This window comes from Erinaceus europaeus, chromosome 5, assembly GCF_950295315.1.
Source record: "Erinaceus europaeus chromosome 5, mEriEur2.1, whole genome shotgun sequence".
In the NCBI taxonomy this organism is placed as follows: Eukaryota; Metazoa; Chordata; class Mammalia; order Eulipotyphla; family Erinaceidae; genus Erinaceus; species Erinaceus europaeus.
In genome coordinates, this window is record NC_080166.1 from 28,227,362 (window position 1) to 28,248,751 (window position 21,390).

At 34.6% G+C, this 21,390-nt stretch overlaps 1 protein-coding gene across 3 annotated transcripts in view; it reads right to left on the reverse strand.

The window, feature by feature from the left end:
- The window catches only part of CDH9 (cadherin 9), a 204,267-nt gene extending 184,853 nt beyond the window's left edge, over positions 1-19,414 (reverse strand). For 2 of the 3 annotated variants that reach the window (XR_009549938.1, XM_060191187.1), the window contains exons 1-2: positions 19,141-19,414; positions 19,011-19,051 (exon numbers count right to left, since the gene is read on the reverse strand). The gene's annotated coding sequence lies outside the window, so the exon portion shown is untranslated. The remainder of the gene's footprint in view (positions 1-19,010; positions 19,052-19,140) is intronic. The other variant, XM_007530774.3, reaches the window with a different exon arrangement.
- Between the last annotated feature and the right edge of the window lie 1,976 nt (positions 19,415-21,390).

Genomic DNA, 21,390 nt, shown 5'->3' on the forward strand with positions numbered 1-21,390 from the left:
ATGGAATGATCCCACTCACAGACAGAAGTTGAGAAATAAGAACAGAAAAAGAAACTTAAAGCAGAACTTGGACTGGGTTTGGAGTAGGGGGATTTAGGGGGTAGAGGAGAGGTATTCAGTCCTAGTGCATGATAGAGGACCTAGGCTGGGGCTGAGAATGTTTTGCAGAACACTGAAAAATTTTACACATGTACCAACAAACTGTATTTATGGTTGACTATAAACCAATAATCCTCTAATAAACAATTTTAATACATAAAAATAATATAACTAAAATAGGCCTTCCAAAATGGAGACATCAAATCTTCTATATCCTTGTCTTTCAGTTCCTATTAAATTTCTTGATCTGTTTTATATCTTAATGCTTTTTCAGCCACCATGCTACAGATGCTACCATGATGCCAACCTGACTTCCCCATATAGAAGACCTCACCAATGTACCCTAGAGACCCACGTCTCCAGAGCCCTACCTCACTAGGGAAATATAGGGACAGACTGGGAGTATGGATAGATGTATCAACACCTATGTTGAGTGGAGAAGTAATTACAGAAGCCAGACCTTCCACCTTCTGCATCCCATAATGACCCTGGGTCTATACTCCCAGAAGGATAAAGAATAGGAAAGCTTCCAAGGGAGGGGATTGGATATAAAACTCCGGTGGTGGGAATTGTATGGAATTGTACCCCTCTCATATTATGGTTTGTTGATATTTTTTATTTTATAAATAAATTAATAACAATAAAAGATAAGAGTAAATTTATGGAACAGAAATTCCTTGGAAGCAGAGAAAAGCTGCAGTCACATAGATTTTTTTTTTCTTTTGGAAACTGTATTGGAAACATGAAGATCACAGACAAAACCACACAGGTAGAGAGAAGCAGACATAAAAAATGTGAAAGATTACTTAAACACATCCTGCTATCCCTAGTGCTGGCAAGGTAGATAGAATTTCTTTCAACTTTCAGAGGACAGAAAGATCAATCTTATGGAATTCTTCTATTTAGACAGTTATAAGACTACCTATTTCTGTCATTATAGATAATGACATAGAAATATACAGATAGCATACAGGTAGACACGTCTTTCCTACAACAGTGTTCTTTGGAACAAAATGGGTGGAATTGGAAGTGATTGTACTCATCTAAATAAAACATTGAACGACAACTACTGGATGGTTTCACTTACATGAAGAACTTAGAGAACTGAAACAAATAAACTTAAAACACACACACAACAGAAACAAATAAACTATCTCCAAACTTTGACAGAACTATGTTGGTTATTGTTGGGAGGGTGGGGGTGTGATACTATGGTGGAAGGTGTGGTATGGAACTATACCCTGAATCTTATAATCCACTACTAACCACAAATAAAAATGGCTTAGGAAAAACAGTAACAGTAATACCAATATTTTCTTCACTGCCTTGAGGTTTATACTTTAAACTTGGAAAATAATTAGGACTAAAATATTTGGTCACTACTATCAATTAAAAAAAGTCTATGGTAGCTATTTGAAATTTCCAACACTGACATTTAAAAAATCTAATGCTTATATACATAATTACGTACATATTGCATTATACTAGAACACTTGCTTAATAAATCCTGAAGAGAACACAAAAATGCAAGGACTTGTCAACATAACATTGCCACGAAATATGGAAAATATCCAGGTTACAAACTTGCTACGAAGTTTTTAAGGGGCCAAAATCCATGGTATATAGTAATATGTGGCATATAATTTTAATGAATTATACTTTAAGTGAATAGTGTACTATCAAAATCAGTGTCAGAACTTGTCATTTCTTCTAATTGAAATGAGATTCCTTATAATATTATATTCTTTCCACCCATACTCAGTTCAAAATCATATTCTCAAAGAAAATAAATAAAATTCTCACCCAGTAGAGCTCACACACGACCATGGGTAAGAAGCCAGGCTAAAGCCCCCAGTACCCACCTGCTGGAAAGTTCCCCAGCAGTGGAGCACAGCTGCAAGTCTCTCTCTCTCTCTCTCTCTCTCTCTCTCTGTCTCCTCTGTCTCTCCCTATCTCTCTTTCTCTCTCTCCTTCTCTCTCTTTCCCTGTCTCTATCTCTCTCTCTCCTCTACCACTCTAAAAAAGAGAGATAAAATGAATAAAAATAGCCACCAGAAATGGTGAAATTGTGCAACCACTGAACCCTAGAGGTAACTCTGGTGACAAAAAAAATCTCCCTTACCAACTTGATAAATTATTATCTACTTTGATAAATTATTATCTACTTTGTCAATATCTATCATATAACTTATTTCCACAGCATTATCAATACCCTATTCACCTTATATATTATGTTTTACTCCTTTAAAAAGTAGATTCTTAAGGGTAGGACACTGTATTTTGATCCTTGCTATAATATCAACACCCAGGAAAATGTTATATATGAAGAGTAAATGTTGACTAAATGCAACTTTCCTATGTAATCGAAGGTGAAATTGTTTCTATAGTTTATGAATATAGACTTCATGTTATAAAAATATAAACTATAATTTTGTTAACTGTCACCATAGATATGAATTCCAGTTAATTTTAGTGCATGTCACTTATAATCATGTAATCATTATGACCATTTTGATGTGAACTATATTTTCAAACTGGAGAAAAATTCTTGCACAAATAAAACACCCTTTAGAAGCTACATTCATTTTGAGGTCAAGAATGTCATTAGTTTTATTGTCATTAATATAATTCAAAGACTTAAAGGGAGAAAACCATAAAAATGATAGAAAAGGAAAGTGCAGTACTTGGCATTAAAATATGTGATAGTAAGGCATACTGTGAGATTTTATTACCACTGATTTTAAAGAGGTTCATAACTCACTCATATCTTAGATCTATGTGTAAGGCACTCATTTCCACTTAAAGCAATAAACTTTATAGTCTTCTATCCATAAGAGTAAATATTCTGCATTAATATCAATTTGGGGTAAATTTTCATCACAAAATGATTAAAATATAAAATGCATTGTTATATTCTTTGTCAAACTCAAGAATTATATATCAAAAAAACATTTATATTCATAATGGTGTAACTGATGATTAGACTCAAAAACAACAAAAATCGTTATCAAACTTGGTTTCCCTCATGCCTCTATGGAAATTCTGAGTATCATTACCCAGATACAATTAACCTAACCAATAACATTCATCATTACCGTGGTGTTAACAATAGTTATTATAAGAATAGACAGTTGTATGTCTCCCTAACGCAACATACTGTGTGTTCTAATAGCTTATTTATGCACAGGAAGTTTCTGGAGCCCATAGCCATTAAAGTATAGTCTCAGGCTAGACAGTGGTTTTTATGCTGTCATGTGAACAACCCAGGTTTCATTCCAGTCCACAGTACACTGGAGGAAGCTTCAGATCAGCATTTCCTTCTGTGGCATTATCCCTGTCTCTCTCTTTCTATCTGAAAAATTAAGACTGAGGTGGTGTCCAGACTGCTCTCCACAGAGGCTGGACCAATTTACATTCCCACCAGCAATGTAAAAGGGTTCCTCTGTCCCCACATCCTCTCCAGCATTTGTTGCTGCTGTCCTTTTTGGTGTATGCCATTCTTACAGGAGTGAGGTGGTATCTTAGTGTTGTCTTAATTTGCATTTCTCTGACAATCAGTGACCTAGAGCAGTTTTTCATATGTTTGTTAGCCTTTTGGAAATCCTCTGTGGTGAATGTTTTGTTCATTTCCTCTGCCCATTTTTGGATGGGGTCATTTGCTTTTTTGCGGCTAAGTTTGCTGAGCTCTTTATATATTTTGGTGATTAGTTTCTTGTCTGATGTCTGGCATGTGAAGATCTTCTCCCATTCTGTGAGGGGTCTCTCTGTTTGTTTAATAGTTTCTTTGGATGTGCAGAAGCTTTTCAATTTGATGTAGTCCCATTGGTTTGTTTCTGCTTTAGTCTTCCTTGCAATTGGGTTTGATTCATCAAAGATGTCCTTGAGGTGTATGTGGGAAAGTGTTTTACCAATGTTTTCCTCTAAGTATTTGATTGTTTCTGGTCTGACATCTAGGTCTTTGATCCATTTGGAGTTGATTTTTGTTTCTGGTGAGATAAAGTGGTTCAATTTCATTCTTCTGCATGTTTCAACCCAATTTTCCCAGCACCATTTATTGAAGAGAGCCTCCTTTTTCCATTTAATCCTTTGGGCCCCCTTATCAAAGATTAGATGCCCATAGGTGTTGGGATTTACTTCTGGGCTTTCAATTCTGTTCCACTGGTCTGTGTGCCTATTTTTGTTCCAGTACCATGCTGTTTTGATGATGATGGCTTTATAATATAGTTTAAGGTCTGGGAGTGTGATGCCTCCATTTCTGTTTCTTTTCCTTAAGATGGTTTTGGCAATTCTAGGTGTTTTCAGGTTCCAGATAAATGATTGTAGTGTTTGTTCTATTCTCTTAAAGAAGCTTGGTGGAACTTTGATGGGTATTGCATTAAATTTGTATATGGCTCTGGGGATAATATTCATTTTGATGATATTTATTCTTCCAATGTTAAGTGAACTAAGTCAGAAAGATAAAGATGAGTATGGGATGATCCCACTCATCAACAGAAGCTGACTTAGAAGATCTGAAAGGGAAACTAAAAGCAGGACCTGATCAAATTGTAAGTAGGGCACCAAAGTAAAAACCCACTGGTAGACATGTAGCTTCCTGGGCCAGTGGGGGGTGGGAGTGGGCGGGAGGGATGGGTCACAGTCCTTTGGTGGTGGGAATGGTGTTTATGTACACTCCTAGCAAAATGTAGACATATAAATCAGTAGTTAATTAATATGAGAGGGGGAAATCAATTGTATGTCTCAAAGGTTCTCAAAAGACAAACTGAATCTTTTTAATATATAGGCTATGTATTTGATATGCGGACTCTCTCAAAAGCCTAGACCAAGTAGATTAGAAGCATCCAATAGCACAGCTATATACAAGATACTGGGTACTGTACAGCAAACCATAACAAAGGGACTTTTCAAAGTTAACCCAATTAACAAATAATGTGATGATAATATTAATTATCGATTGTCTTTTTGAACCCTAAAACAGCAGGAACCTCACATCTTCACTATAGAGCCCCTACTTCCCCCAGTCCGGGAACCCTTGGATAGGGCCCACTTTCCCGTATGCATCTCCCAATCCAAACCAAATAATATTGCATCCGCCGATCACAACCTAACCAAAGCAGCGATTGCCACCTCAACATGCTTCACCTCAGACTGTATCCAGAGACTTCACGTGTGGAATGACAACCCTTCAGCTTCATTACTCAGGTTCCAGATGCCACCAGGATGCTGGCCAGGCTTCCCTGGATTGAAGACTCCACCAATGTGTCCTGGAGCTCAGCTTCCCCAGAGGCACACCTTATTAGGGAAAGAGAGAGGCAGACTGGGAGTATGGACAGACCAGTCAACGCCCATGTTCAGCGGGGAAGCAATTACAGAAGCCAGACCTTCTACCTTCTACAACCCTCAACGACCCTGGGTCCATGCTCCCAGAGGGCTAGAGAATGGGAAAGCTATCATTGGAGGGGGTGGGTTATGGGGAGTGGGTGGTGGGAATTGTGTGGAGTTGTACCCCTCCTACCTTATGTTTTTGTTCATTAATCCTTTCTTAAATAAAAAATTTAAAAAAAAAGATACTAATTATAAAAAAAAAAGACTGAGGTGGTGAATAGCTATATCTACTCCAACATGTGGTTATTCTCAATTTCCTCAATAAAGTTTAAAATTCCTGAAAATAAAATAAAATAAAAAAGTATAACCTGAACTCTAAACATGGAATATAGAGTAAAACTGATTATCATACTAGGAAATATTACTCCAAAAATTTTTTTGTTTATTTGGGGGGATTAATGGTTTATAGTTGAGAGTAAAATACAGCAGTTGGCACACATATAACATTTCTCAGTTTTCCTCATCTCACTCTAACCTTCCACCTAGGTCCTCCTCCACCATCATGTTCCAGGACCTGAATACTTCCCCCTGCCCCATAATCCTTTACCTTGGTGCAAGACACCCAAAGCATTTTTTTTTAATTGCTCCTGGTAGTCATATTTTTATTTCTCTCTCTCTCTCTCTTTTTTCTAAGAAACTTCGAGAAAGAAGAGGGAGATAGAGAAGAGAAAAAAGAAACACAGCACTGTTTTGCCACTCATGAAGCTTTCCCCCTGCAGATAGAGACTATGGGGCTTGAACCTAGGTCCTTGAACACGGTAATGCGTAATGCGTGTGCTTTAGTGAAGGCACTACAGCCCAATATTTTTTGTTTAAGAATTTATTTATTTATTTATTTATTCATGAGAAAGATAGGAAAGAAAGAACCAGCCATCACTCTGGTACACGTGTTGCAGGGGATTGAACTCAGAACCCCATGCTTGAGAATCCAATGCTTTATCCACTGCACCACCTCCTACACCACCCAATCTTCTTTTTCATATCACAGTAAAGTAAAAAAATATCTATCTAAACTTCTTAAAATATTTTATTTCTTTATTGGGGATTAATGCTTTACAATTGACAGCAAATACAACAGTTTGTACCTGTATAACGTTTCCCAGTTTTCTACATCATTTATTTATTTTTACATAGAGACAGATAGAAATTAGAAAGGAAGGGGCAGATAGTATGGCAGTGATAAAGAGAGATACCTACAACCCTGATTCACAGTTTGTGATGCTTCCCCCATACAGGTGGGGATAGGGGGCTATAACCCAGGTTCTTGCACACCGTAACATGTGTGCTTTACTGAATGCACCACTGCCCAACCCCTCCAAATTTTTTGATCATTTAATGATATTTTTTTACCAAAGAAATGAAGATACAATATTAATTAAATGTAACAAGTATACAAAACTGAAGCGATCAGATTGTGCTGATACGACCAGGCTAGAGTATATTTACTGTTATTAAAAACAACAAAAAAATGTTAGACTTTTTTTTATTTAAGACTGTTTTGGGGGGTGATATGAAACTCTTGAATATTATGAATGATTTTTATTTTCAGGAAATTAAGATTATCATAAACATATGATAATTTCTTTGTAAAGGCTTCGGGCAATTCCTTTCTTTCTTTTTACTTTTTTGTAATTTGTTCAGTAAAAAAATCACACAAAATAATTCCAATGGGAGGGTGGTCTGTAAAATATCATTCATCTTAAAACTGAAGCAATGATCAATCCACTTAACAAATGAAAAATAAGCTGGACAAAGTTACTTTGAATAAGTTTAATTTTTATAGTTAGATGAAATAAAGATTCACACCAGACTATCTAGGCAAAACTAAGGCACAATGAATGGAGAAGTTAAAAGCAGATCAATTTTGTCATGGTGCCACAAAGACAATTTCTAATCCATATAGATTTGTCTAGAAACTTTCATCTGAAAGTCTCCCCAATAAAGCTAGAGATGTTTTCCCAAAGAACAGAGTCAAGGATGCAGGATATTTGATATCAAGTCAATTCTAAGAAAATGCAATCAATAGTCAAGGGGTAGGTGAATGAATTATCAAGATGATATGAAAGTCTTTTGCTTGGTTATAAATTTAAATGAAACGAAGCAGATGAGTTTCCATATAAGATTCTAAAAAGAATTGTTTTAATTAATTATTTTTTATTGCCACCAGGGTTATCTCTGGGGCTTGGTCCCTGCACAATGAACTGGCCCTCCCAGCGGCCCTTTTGCTTTCCTTTTCTTTCTTTTTATTTTGATAGAATAGAGAGAAATCAAGGGAAGAGACAGGTAAAGAGAAAGGCATTTGCTGCTCTGTTTCACCACACATGAAGTTTCCACCCTACAGATGGCCCTGGTTTTTTTGTTTGTTTGTTTGTTTGTTTTTATTCCTGTTGTTGTTGTGCATGGCAATGTGTACCTTCAGCTGAATGCACCACTGCCAGGCCCCCTGAAAAAAACATAACAAGCTCTCCACCTTACATTCTGTTTATTGAGGTTACAAGAGCAGTTAATCACCCAAACTTGCAAGTTCTAAGAGGGAGTGACATTTCTATACAACTTGCACATAGGGCAAAAAGAGCAACTGCTTCTTTCTTTTTCTTTTCTTTTTTTCTATTTGGGGTTAGGAAATTACTGCAAAGTAGTTGCCAAATGTGCATTATCTTTGAGTCCTTAGACTTAAGGCCATGAAGCCTATGTTAAAACAGTTCTGCCCCCACCCCCACCCCCAGCCCCCTCCACACACATTAATATAAGGTATACAGGAATGGCCTTAGTTTTTCAGATGTTATTTTTTTTTCCTCAATAGTACTTCAAAATCCACATGTCCCTTTGCAACCTCCAAAATATATATATATTTCTCCAAGAGATCAATTTCATAAGGATCGTCCTGTAGACTGAAAGGAGGACACATTTGAGATAATGACTTTCTCTGGAGAGCCTTAGTCAATGGAAAGAGGAGACCTACCATTACCATCCTCTGACTTTCGGTATAATTTCTTTTTAGCACACCCTCCTTTTCTTCCACTCAACAACCTCTGCATTAGCTAAGCTATTTAACACTGGTGTTTAGGGTCATAGGATAAATTATTCAGAATTTCCAGATCTCTCCCAAGTTTATAAAGAGTATACAAGTTAACAGTAAATGTCTTTTTACCTTTTTGTTTCCTCATATCGATCAACCTCATGTCATGCTTGTCTGATAACCTGTCCAGCCTCTGAATAAAAAATAAAGGGATACAGGGTGGCTTTCACCCCAACACAGTCTCTCCTGAATTCAATTTCTTTACTCACTGGCATAATGTTTCCTTGTTCTATTTATCTCTACTTATTGAATTGTGAACTTGTCAGTAGTCATCTCACAGATGGTCCATTTCTCGTAAATTAGAGAGTGACAATAGGAAGAGGAGGAGCAGAGGAAAAGTGTTTCCAAGTTTGTCTAAGACAATATTGACCGATTTGTAATAGCTTCACATCTAAGAAGTTTCTCACACTGGCAAAGCTACTTTTCTGTTACGGTTCACTGAATCATCTCCCCAAATGCAACCCTGTTAAGAAAGGCTCGGCCCTTGAAGTTAAATATATTCTGGCTTTGAAGCTGGAGGTGAACCGGGGGTGGGAAAGAATGATAAGGAGAAAGTAAAGCGGTGGATATGGAAACTGAAGTAGTAGTGACGTTTAAGCTGCAACAGAAGTGGGAAAGCACACATAGTTAAAAGCAGCAAGACAATAAATCAACACAGTTCATTGCATGGAGAAATGAAATCTGTTTTCCATGAATCTCCACAGACTTGTGCTCAGTTCGGTAGAAATCAGTGAGTGAAATCAAACTTAACAGAAATCAGTTTTAGAGTGAAAACAGGAGGGAAAATTTTAGAATTAAAACAGGAGAGAAAAGCTAAAAGATAATGTCACTTACAGATATTAATTACATTTAAAGGTGAAAATGTAACATCTCCATTAGCATATTAGAAGCTATCTATTATTCACACTATCAACTCATCTCATGCACATATATGTACGAGTGAATGATACAGTGTATATGATGTACTATATTAATTATAATACATCTTAGAGAAAATTTAAATATTGCATTCAATATTAAAACTCCCTTTTATACTCCCAAGATGAACTTATCTTGCAGTATAAAAAGTGGGCTGAAATTCGCTTTTGTCAAGTTGATTAGTCAATAACTTTTTTCTCATGATAAAGTAACAGTTTTAAGAAAAGTTTTAATTTTGTAGAAGCCAAAATATCCAGAATGAAAAAATAATAAAAGTATTGAATACTTCAAAGAAATAAACTGAAACTTCAATTTTAATAAAATATATTATTGCCGGAGGAGTACACCCAGTCCAGTGCACACATTAACCATGTTGAATGACTCAAGCTTAAGCCCCTAGTCCCCACCTAAAAAGAAAAGCTTCAAAAGAAGTGGAGTGGTACTTTACATATTTCTTTGTCTTTTCTCACTCTCTCCTCCTCTATCTCTCATCTTCCATGAGGAAGAAAATACATAAAATCATATTATATCCATTGACAGTTTATAGATTTTTTTTTTTTTTTGCATAGGACAGAGAGAAATTGAGAAGGGAGGAGGAGATAGGGAAAGAGAACGGACAGACATATGCAGACCTGCTTCACTGTTTGTGAAGAGACCCCCCTGCAGGTAGGGAGAGAGGTTGGGGGCTATCAAAGCAAGATTCTTGTGCTATTCTTTACACTTCATACTACCTTCATACTACATGTACTTAACCTGGTGAGCCACTGCCCAGCCCCCTATAAATCATTTCTTAATTGTAGAAAACTACTATATTGTATGGATGCAGATAAACAATAGGGACGTTTTCAATGAAAGGGATGGGTCACAGAACTCTAGTGGTGGGCACTATATGGAATTATAACCCTATTACAAGTATACCTCTTACAATTTTGTGAATCAATATTAAATCACTAATAAAAATAAAACATTAAAATATTAATTATATAGTAATCAAAATGCTACTTATTTTCCAAAATGTGCTTTAAAATACACATTTAATGGAATATAGCAGCATTCATATGCAGAGGTTCATTCTTTAAGCCCATAACCTGATTACAGTTTTCATTTAGGGTTAGAATTTTCCTAACAGACTGTTTATCTACCTTGCATTTAAATTTAGAGGACTTCAATGTGTAAATATTGTTTTTTTTAATAAAGGAAAATTATATATACATAATTTTTAACTTAGTTTTCAAATAAATGTTACTCCCCAAATACACCTAAGGATAAATTTCAATGTAGAATTTCAAGAAACATACTGTAGTGTTAGGGATGATGGAGAAGAATGGCCATGCTATGTATAAAAAAGGTTCACGGTATTTTCAGACTAATGCTTCATTTGATAACGGCATACTTACAAGCAGCATGGGTCTGGGCAGATTAATATTAATAGTCAAATATTAATAGTGACATCATCAATTCAAATTACCATGCAACTTTATTATTAAGTCATTTCATTTTCTTCTACCATTTTCTTTATACTAGTTCTAACATACATCACTGTGTAGAACAAATATGTTTACATGGTTTCAAGATACATCTATATATTTTTTTTGATTTTTTAATATTTATTTATTTTGCCTTTTGTTGCCCTTATTTTATTTACTGTTGTTGTAGTTATTATTGTTGTTAATGATGTTGTCGTTGGGTAGGACAGAGAGTAATCGAGAGAGAAGGGCAAGACAGAGAGGGAGAAAGAAAGATAGACACCTGCAGACCTGCTTCATTGCCTGTGAAGCGACCCCCCTGCACGTGGGGAGCCAGGGGTTCGAACCGGTATCCTTCAGCTGGTCCTTGAGCTTCATGCCACGTTCGCTTAACTAGCTGTACAACCCCCTGACACCCCTTTTATAATTTTTTATCTTAATGTATTTACTTATAAAATGGAAACACTGACAAGACCATAAAATAAAAGAGGTACAATTCCCACCACGAGAGCTCCGTATCCCATTCCCTCCCATGATAGCTTTCCTATTCTTTAACCCAGTGGGAGTATGGACCCAGGGTCATTATGGGCTGCAGAAGGTGGAAGGTCTGGCTTTTGTAATTGCTTCCCTGTTGAACATGGGCATTGACAGGTCGATCCATACTCCCAGCCTGTCTCTCTTTTTCCCTACTGGGGCGGAGCTCGGAGGAAGCAGAGCTCCAGGACACACTGTTGGGGTCCTCATATTTATTTCTTATGAGTTCATTAGGAAACAACAAACACACTAAAATTTCTCTTAAAGTTCTAATAACATAAAACTAATTCCAAACTTGGAATATTTTTTATACTCACATAAAATAATTTCTTTGGGGACCGGCAGTAAAGCACCGGGTTAAGCGCACATAGTGTGAAGTGCTAGGACAGGCTTGAAAATCCAGGTTTGAGCTCCCAGCTCCCCACCTGCTTGGGGAGGGCGCTTCACAAGTAGTGAAGCAGGTCTGCAGGTGTCTTTCCCTCCCTCTGTCTTCCCCGCCTCTCTCAATTTTCTCTGTCCTATCTAACAACAACAATGGGAATAAAAATGGCCGCCAGGTGCAGTGGATTCTAGTGTAGGCACCCAGAGCCAGCAATACCCTGGAGGCAAAAATATAATAATAATAATAATTTCTTTTTTAGTTATTAACACAAGTGTCAAGTATAAAGTAGTGATCTTGAGACACTATATATTGTCTAGGTACATAAAGATAAACATACAGACCACATTGATAAAGGTTCTTAATTTTTAATGTATTAAAATACTCCTGCAATATTAAAACAAAGAAGATTATTGTTGGCATCAGCTCTTTGATTTTTATAGAGCGTCTCACTGTAAACATACAAAAGTTAATTTCAATTCTAAAGGTATTAGTTGTTACTATAATACTTTTCAGTGTTAATATCAGAGCCCTTAATTATGCATTAAACTAAAAGACAGACAAATACTATTTTGGGAGCTGGGTAGAGAACTCAAAGGCAGGGCACATACCTTATTATAGACAAGGATCAAGTTGAGTTACTGTCAACACAGGGGAGGCACTATGGCAATGGAAGAAACCTCAAAGCTGCAGCATCGTTCCTTCTCTCTACCTCTCTCTTCTTTCCTATCTGATATCTGATTGAAAAACAAGATGTCTGGAGCAGTGAAATAGCTGGGACCTTGGCCCTGATGAAAATGATTTGAATATATAAATAAATATGCATTATTATGATGATTACCATAATGCATTAATGACCTAGTGCTTATGAGAAAAGTCTGGCCAGAAATGCAAATTTAGATCTTATTTATCATTCTACAATTTTAAAAGTAGTTATATATAAAGTGTGGTATCATCGAGAGAACTATACAAGTTATAGTAAGAAAAAACATTAACTTTCTTCTAATAGGTGATTTTACTATGCTCTGAATATGTAAACTTGATTTCAGATATGCTAATAAATTGTGTCAATAATCTGAAAGGAGTAGGAAAGGCAAAAATAGTTATCTTTGATCATTTTCTTAATTAGTGTCTATATTTTACTAAATAGGAAGCAAAGTTATTTGATCTCAACATGAGTTTTTAAATATATTTTGTTGTTGTTTTCTGCTACCAAGATTATCTTTTGGCCTTGGTGCATACTCAGTTACACTATTTCTGTTTTCAACAACCATTTTATTTATTTGAAAAAGGAGATATTAACAAAACCATAGGATAAAAGGGGTACAACTGCACACAATTCCCACCACCAGATCTCCTTATCCCATCCCCTCCCCTGATAGCTTTCCTATTTTTTATCCCTTTGGGAGTATGGACCCAAGAATTTTTTTAACAGAAGGTTTAAAACACAGAGAGAGAGAGAGAGAGAGACAGAGAGAGAGAGAGACAGAGAGAAAAGGGAGGAGAGGGAGAAGAGGGAGGAGAGGGAGGAGAGGGAGAGGCACAGGGACAGGGACAGGGACAGGGAGAGACTGACTATTGTCATGAGGGTATTTTCACATCTCTGCAAGGTAGGTATTAGCATATCTCACTCACCACTAAATTGTCATCTCTTTCCACTGTCCTACGCTGTGCTCTCAATTCCTTTTCCCCTACCACATTCCTCTCACTTTTGAGTTCCTGAATCTGCTGCAATAGGGCACAACTAATTTAAGTTTCAGAGTAATTTTCCCTTGTTTATCTTCTAAAGTTCCACCTACCTAAGATCATGTGAACAGCTTAGGAAGTACCTCAGGGGATCAAGATTTATAAATTCAAGTATGAGGTTCAGAGTTAGATCACTGGCTACTGAATTGCATGTGCTAGAGTGGCTGTGCTTCGTTCACTCTCATTATTATGTAATATTTTTTAAAGAACATCCAGTATTCATCTTTTTTCAAGGTTACTTCATCTGCAATGGCATTAGGCTTCCTAGTACTTTACATAATATTGTTCCACATATCATAAAGTGGATAAGAGATTATAAATTCATGAGCTCTGACAGAATTGTGGATATTCAATGGAGGATAATTATTTTCAGGAACATTTTCAAATATATATATGTATATATATATACACATTATAAATGATTATCTTTATATAGAAAAAATAGAGTTCAACATTTTCCAAAATCAATAAATGCTAGTTTTTTTTTCATGATATAATATTTAAAACCACCTGAAAAAATACCATGTTTTTGTTTAACATTATAACATTGTGACAATTTATAGGCTGCACTTGCTTTATTCAGTGTTGTGTTAATTGTGCTATTCCTTTTGATTTTGGGATACAGAAATACATACACACATACACCATACTTTCCCTCCAAATTAGGTACTCAAACATATAAATGGAGACAGAGATGCAGATGCAGACAAATAGGTAAAGCTATGAAGATACAGATGTGTGCATGTCACTTTCTAATTTGACCTGGGCATTATCCTACATGTTTGATCTATGACTTAATCACCATTATGGTAAAATGTATATCTGAGTTTCTTATATTTGAAATACACTTTAAATTGTAAAAATTTTAAGACATACATGTGAACACTTTTAGAAAATATTTCTGCCAATCACAATAAATTATTGAGTTAACCTACTCTGATAGAAAAATAGATGATTAAGAAATCACTTGATTGCTTGGGGGAAAAAAAACCCATTGGAAAATTTTAGGACTGATGTTCCAGTTTTATTAAAGCTGCATATATTACTGTGTTTCTCCTTAGGAAGTGAATTATTGCTGTTTATTTATTTAGACTATACATTATTGTATGTGTTGTCTGCTCTGTTATACTGAGTTACTGTAAATATTGTTTATTATTTTTATGAATTTTCTAGAATTCTATTTCAGTAAATCTGAGGAAAATCCATTATGCACTGGGTTTTGTATTAATAATACATAAAATATAGCAACTTTAGCATATTTGAATATAAATTCTGTCAGGTAAATCTATTTCTTACAATACACTATGAAAATATCCAACTTTAAGCTCAAAAATCAAATAATAACTATTAGTCATTGCTATTTCCTTTATAAGTGGATCTCATAGTGAAGTATAAAATAGAGTGAGTCATATTTGCTCATCAGAACTCTACAGCAAATTTCAAAAGTTATGAGAGGAGTAATTTTTAAATCCATACTTATGAAACTATCATATGTTCTGATGTTTCGTTGGCTAATTAGAAAGCACAAAAATGATTTTTCTCATCAAATGAAATAGAGAGCAGACTATGTTCATTATACTCACTGCCTCTGCAATTGATTTGTAATTTGGCAAAATAAAATAAAGAGAGTTGAAAATGAAAAGAGAAACCTTTAAAAATATATGGACATTATCCTTTTCCTCTTGTAAATGAATGCATTTAATATTTAATTTAATGTAGTGTATAATATGTTATAAAAGAAAAGAAAAATTATTTCTCTCTCATGTACATACACATGAACAGCTACAGCAATTATACCTCTTGAGGTTCCAATTTTTCCTTCCTATGAACTCAGATCCATTATCATGACTTCTATGTTTGGGGAGGTGTTTCTTGGTAGTGCTATTATAAAATCTCTAGGTTAGACTCCAGAGACTGTGCATTTATTCAAGCACTTTGCATTCTTAATGTGCTATAAGACAATCTCTTACCATTGCTAAATTTAGGGGTAAGTGCATTAACATATTAGCACTGGTATGAAAATGTACAAAAGTGCTAAGGCTTTCTTCTCACTGTGCGCTTCTTACTATATTTTAATAGTGAGGATAATGGTAGTTCCAGGCAGAGATATTTGAAATGATTCTTAAGAGAGAAACTTTTACTGGAATTAAAAAGCCATTCAAGAATCACTGTTTTCAACTAGTCACTGTGTGCATATTAGGAATGCATATTCCTAAGGTGATCTTTATGACTCAGTATCATATATTTTCATGTAATGTTGCCAAATGTCAAATCCAACTCGACAGTATTAAAACAACTTAATTTTTCTTTGCTTTAGAAATTTGTTTAAAAATTAGAATTGGACATGGCTATATTTCCTGTTCTAAAGTCCCACAATTTTATGTACTAAAATGAGAAAGACAATGCCATGGATTAGTAAACTATTGTCAGATATATTTGAAAAGAAACCTCATTTAGAAGTTATGTTGTAAGAGATAGGGCTATGCAAGAGACTTTCATGCCTGAGATTCAATGGTCCAGGTGAAACCACTGGTACAATGTGTGTGTGTGTGTGTGTGTGTGTGTGTGCACGCGTGCAGGCAAGATACAAAGAAAAAATCACCAAAGAAACAGCTGATATTCTATAATACAATTTGTATTTTTAAATTATCAGATAAAAACTTTAGCTAATTAAAATTTGATTAAAAAACTTAAGCTAATTAATTTGATCCTATTTGACATGTTTCTTCTTTCTTAAGACAATTCAACTGAACAGAAAATTTAGAAAGCCAAATACCTGACTACCTATAGTTCTCATAGTAAATCATAGCACCAAACAGCAAATATACTCTACACATAGTGTTCTTATTCAGGATAACACATATAATAAGTCATCATAAATCACATATCACATATATAAATATACCCTCCACATTTACATGCATGCTTATATTACTGAATGCAGAAGTATATATATTTGAATATCACATTGGACATTTTTAAACATTCACATTGTTTTTTTAGATATAGTTTCATTTATAATTTAAATAGTGATTTAAGCAAAAAAAATCTAGAATATTAAAGCCATCAATCCATTGAATTGAAGCTCCTGTATTAATGTTAAATAACTATTCAACTTGATATCCATTAAACAGAGAGCAAGGCAAGTCAATATTTAAACTACTCTCAATTGTAGTGTTTAAGTGAACTTTCACCTTAACTCATGTTTTCTTACTTACAATACGTTATTACATTCCTGGCATGTTTTATGTTATATAATTTTAAGTAGTATCCAAAGGATTGTGACTAACTGTACGTATGCATTGTGGAAATGTTCTGGTGAAGGCAGAATAGTGTTCAAATCACTGTCGATGCATAAAGAGAAACTAGATGATAGAAAAAAAGATTTATTTTAATCCCATTTAGTGAGTTGGGCCATAAGGAAGAGCATACTAAGCTTTGCATCTATGGAGAAACAGGAAAACACCAAGTGAAATCTTACCATACAAGGTGACATTCAGAAGAGCTTCTGATTCAACATGCAATTTATCAAGTCAAGTTATACATTTAAAAACACTATGTCAAAACCAACTTCAATATTAGTTATATAAAGCTATTAGTTCAAGAGTTATTTCAATTAGCTGATAAATAAGAGACATAAATATATAGAATCATCTAATTTTTTAAAAACTATCAAATAGTTTAATAAAAGGAAAATTAGCATTGAAAGTGAAGTTATACTCTATTACTTGTTCGGTTATTCTTATCACATCTTTCTGAGTTGAAGTTAGTAGATTACTTTTAAACTACTCCCTCCACAGTATTTTTCTACTATTTCTACAATTAGTTTTGCTCCTACAATTAATTTCATTTTCTCATTTTTAAAGAAATACAGAAATAACAGTATATCAATATGATGGCATAAGTCAGTTAAGTAATATATATATATATATATATATATATATATATATATATATATATATGAAAACTCTGGTTAAATCCTTAATATATTTGAATGAGAAAACCACAAGTGTACTCTGTATGTGTGTATGTCCAAGTTGTTTGCTGTTCTGTGACAAAATAATGTTATTTCATTTTCTCTAAATTCAGAAGATTTATCATTCAAATCTAGATGAATTAGTTTTGTAGTTACAGAAACATATTCTATACCTGACACAGCATTGTCTAAGCAATGAAACTGATTCTGAATTAGAGTTCATCTACTAAAAGCTGGAAATTTTTAAATGATATTTTTTCTTCTCCAAGTTCAGAATACTGAATTATCAGATTTATTTTTGCTCATCTGTGGCTAAAGAGATAACATTGCTAATTTCATAGTTTAAGTAAAAACAGACAGATGAAGATTTCATCTTGTCATAGAAAAGTTGCCACTTTTCACTGTTAGAAAAATCATTTTTCATGTTATATACATTTCAAAACCTTGTGGAAAATACTCATTTAAATTCACATACAGCTATACATAAATTATTTAATGTTACCATATTTCCTGGAAATATCTTCAGTTTCCCAAAAATCTATAGTTTACTATATTCTCATCAAAGTTGATTATACAAATATGAACTTACCTACTACAGGTGATCACTTTTTTTAGTGCACCTTTGTTATGTTACATCAATTCTGAGATCATGCACTGTTAAGAGCATCTAAATGTAAATATTCTGGAACATTGGTTTACAGTCTGAAAGGTCAAATTCATGATGTCTTTTTTGAGATCAGTGTACTTACAATAATGGTGTTATTGCATATGCAAAGAAAAGATTCTTTTCTATCACGCCACTGTGTTTCCACATTACTGAACATTTTGCCTTTTAAACCTTCCCTCCTGTGGTTTTCATCAGGTAGTTATTGCATTAAGATAAATTTGCTGATGATGACAGAGGACAACTACAGAAGGCAGATGTCTATATCCCAAATTTAACCTGAGTGAAAATCATAACTACAGGGAGACATCTCCTTTATTAGGTAAAGTAGTCACCTTAATCATGACACTCCATGACCGCTGGCATACGTAACCATTACTATTCATGCATTATTCCATTTTAATATTAACAATAAATAAATCATTCTCTATGGTGAAATATGCCTTGCCGTGAACAACATAGAAAGCTCTAACTCAAATTATATAAACAGAAGTTAAAAGAGAACCAGGAGCCCATTTCAAATTGACATCGTATATATAGACATACTTATCAGTGAGTAATTCTAAATGGCCATAGTCGGTTAAATTCAAAAGAAAGTTTGGCTTCATTTTTATAATAATTCTCCTTTTTTAAAAATTGAGCACTGTACAAAAAGAATAAGTATCACATTTGTAGAAGTTAAATTTAAAGTAAACACTGCAAGCCCCACCCCCTGCACGGAAACATTTAATATCTTACACAACTAGTGCAAAATGTATTCTTACCTGCTTCCCAATTTCGAGAGAGAGAGAACAAAATATAGCAACTAGGAGAAAAGCAACATTTGTATTACTTCATTGTAAGAAATTAAAATCGAGCAGTTTATATCGTAAAAACAAAGTTAATACCATTTACCTTTTTTCAGCGATGGACCTGAGTTCAGCCCCGCTCAGTTCTGGCAAGCCCCTTCTTGCTTCTGTCTCATTCCTCCTCTTTATAGTCTCCTCACAGTGGAATCTTCAGGCATCTCCGTGTGCCTCCCTCTGCGAGCATCACTTTTAACACAGACAAGCAGGAAGCTGAAGCCAAAGGAACTCTCTATCTGATTGGTTTCCATTCAGTGTTTCTGATTAATAAGAGACCTTCCTCACATAAGAAGATATTGCTGCTCATGGCGCTGCCAGGCTCTAGGTTTGGGGCTAGGGGAGCAAAGCCCTGTAGGCACAGGGATTTGCAAGCGAATGAAGTGGGAGGGCTCACAGAGGAGGGCTTTATGAAAGACACCCCCTCCCCCGCCCCCAAGAGAAAATAACCCAGTGTTTTTAGTCTCCTTTAATCAGCGCTGCTTAATCCGTTTGCAATTGTGTGAGAAAAAGGTCACAATGTGTCTGAAACCTGTAAATCATCTGTGGAAAATATATGTCACTTAAGAAGTGCTGCTCTTCAAAGGGAATTGTGTGGTGGATTCCTGCAGAATTCACAACTACCTATTTCAAGGCAATACCATAATTCGAAATTTAGGGAGAAAGAAAAGAGAAGAAAATGCAGATTGTATGTGTTATTGACAATGAGGAGTTATTTTTCTGTGCCTGAGTTTTAAAACAAATCTTTCAAAATGTCTAATTGTTAAAAAAAAAAAAAAAAAAGAAGAAGAAGAATTATTGATCCCCTCACATGTTCTTTTTCCAGTTAAGACAAGATTTCAGGTAGAGATTCAATTTTCTACACTTCGCTTTTTAGTTGAAAATCCAAATTGCAGATTTCCCTTTCCGGAAAAGTAATGGTGAGCAGTTACCAAAGCACGTGAACTAGAAGGTCTACCTGTTAGATTCACTTTTAATTACTAGGCAACTGCCTAGTAATTAGGAAGGGTTAACCACCACAGTCCAACCTCTGTTTTAGGAAAGAAGCCTCTTTAGCACTTCTGGAAATGGCACAATAAGAAGGATATTGATTGGTAGATAAATCCTTCTGAAAAAAAGTCCTAGTAATAGTTGTATGAACTGTGCCATGGGAATATAGCTCACTTTATCACGGCTCGTTAAGTCACAGTAAGTAAATAGCTTAAGTGCCAAAAATATCAATATCCTATTTGATGCTTCAAAGGAAAACTGACAACAGAAAATAATATTAAAATTGCCACTTAGTTCCCTCCCATCCCCACCCACAATGGTGAAGTTTAGCCATGAAGTATAGATAATAGAAGTGCCTGACTTAGGCATAGACATTATGGGACATTATTATTTCTCAGAAGAGACAACACATATTCAGAAAATAGAGTCCTACATAACCCAAATAAAATGTGACACTACTAATGTGTGGTCATTGAACCTGAAGAATGTAATTTTCAAATAATTTTGAATTTGAAGTATATGAAAATGGGGACTTCATTTTGTTCATGTACAAATGAAGGAAGAGAAAGAACTAAGGCTTCATTCATATTGTTCAGGGCTAAGTAGTTCCCAGTGGTTAAGATCAGCTTAGTGAATTCTTCATGGAGGCTAAGAGTGTTTTCTGGAGGCAAAGACACTTAATTTAAAATTCACACACTTCTTTATACTCATTTCTTCCAGGTCTACTTGTTCCTTTAAATAAATGTACTTATTATGAAAGTCTCCATGCTATTGCTAAGATAAAGTAATTTATGTAAAGTGGGAAAAAGGAATCAAACAAAATATTTCACCATATTTAAGTAAATATTCACAAATAAGAGCTTTAAATCTTTAAAGTTGCAGAAATTTCATTTCCCAATGAAACCCAACTGTAGAAAGACTTTTTTTGTGTGTGAAATTCACAATCTAACAGAGCATTCTATTACTCATTTCAAGGATATATATATATATATGTATATGTATATGTATATGTATATGTATATGTATATGTATATGTATATGTATATGTATATGTATATGTATATGTATATGTATATGTATATGTATTTATTTATTTTTTTAACTAAATTTAGAAAAAGGTTGAGGATGTTGCCTAGTAAAAAGTTACTTTCTCAGGAGTCTTCTTTCTCTTTTGTGTCATGACAATTTTGGGGCATTTTAAACAAAGGAAACAACTTTAGAATTACTGAAAATTCTATAGTATATATTGGATGCCTGGGATGCAGGCAAAATCTTAAATCTTTTATATTAATCTGGAAGTGGGAGAAAAACA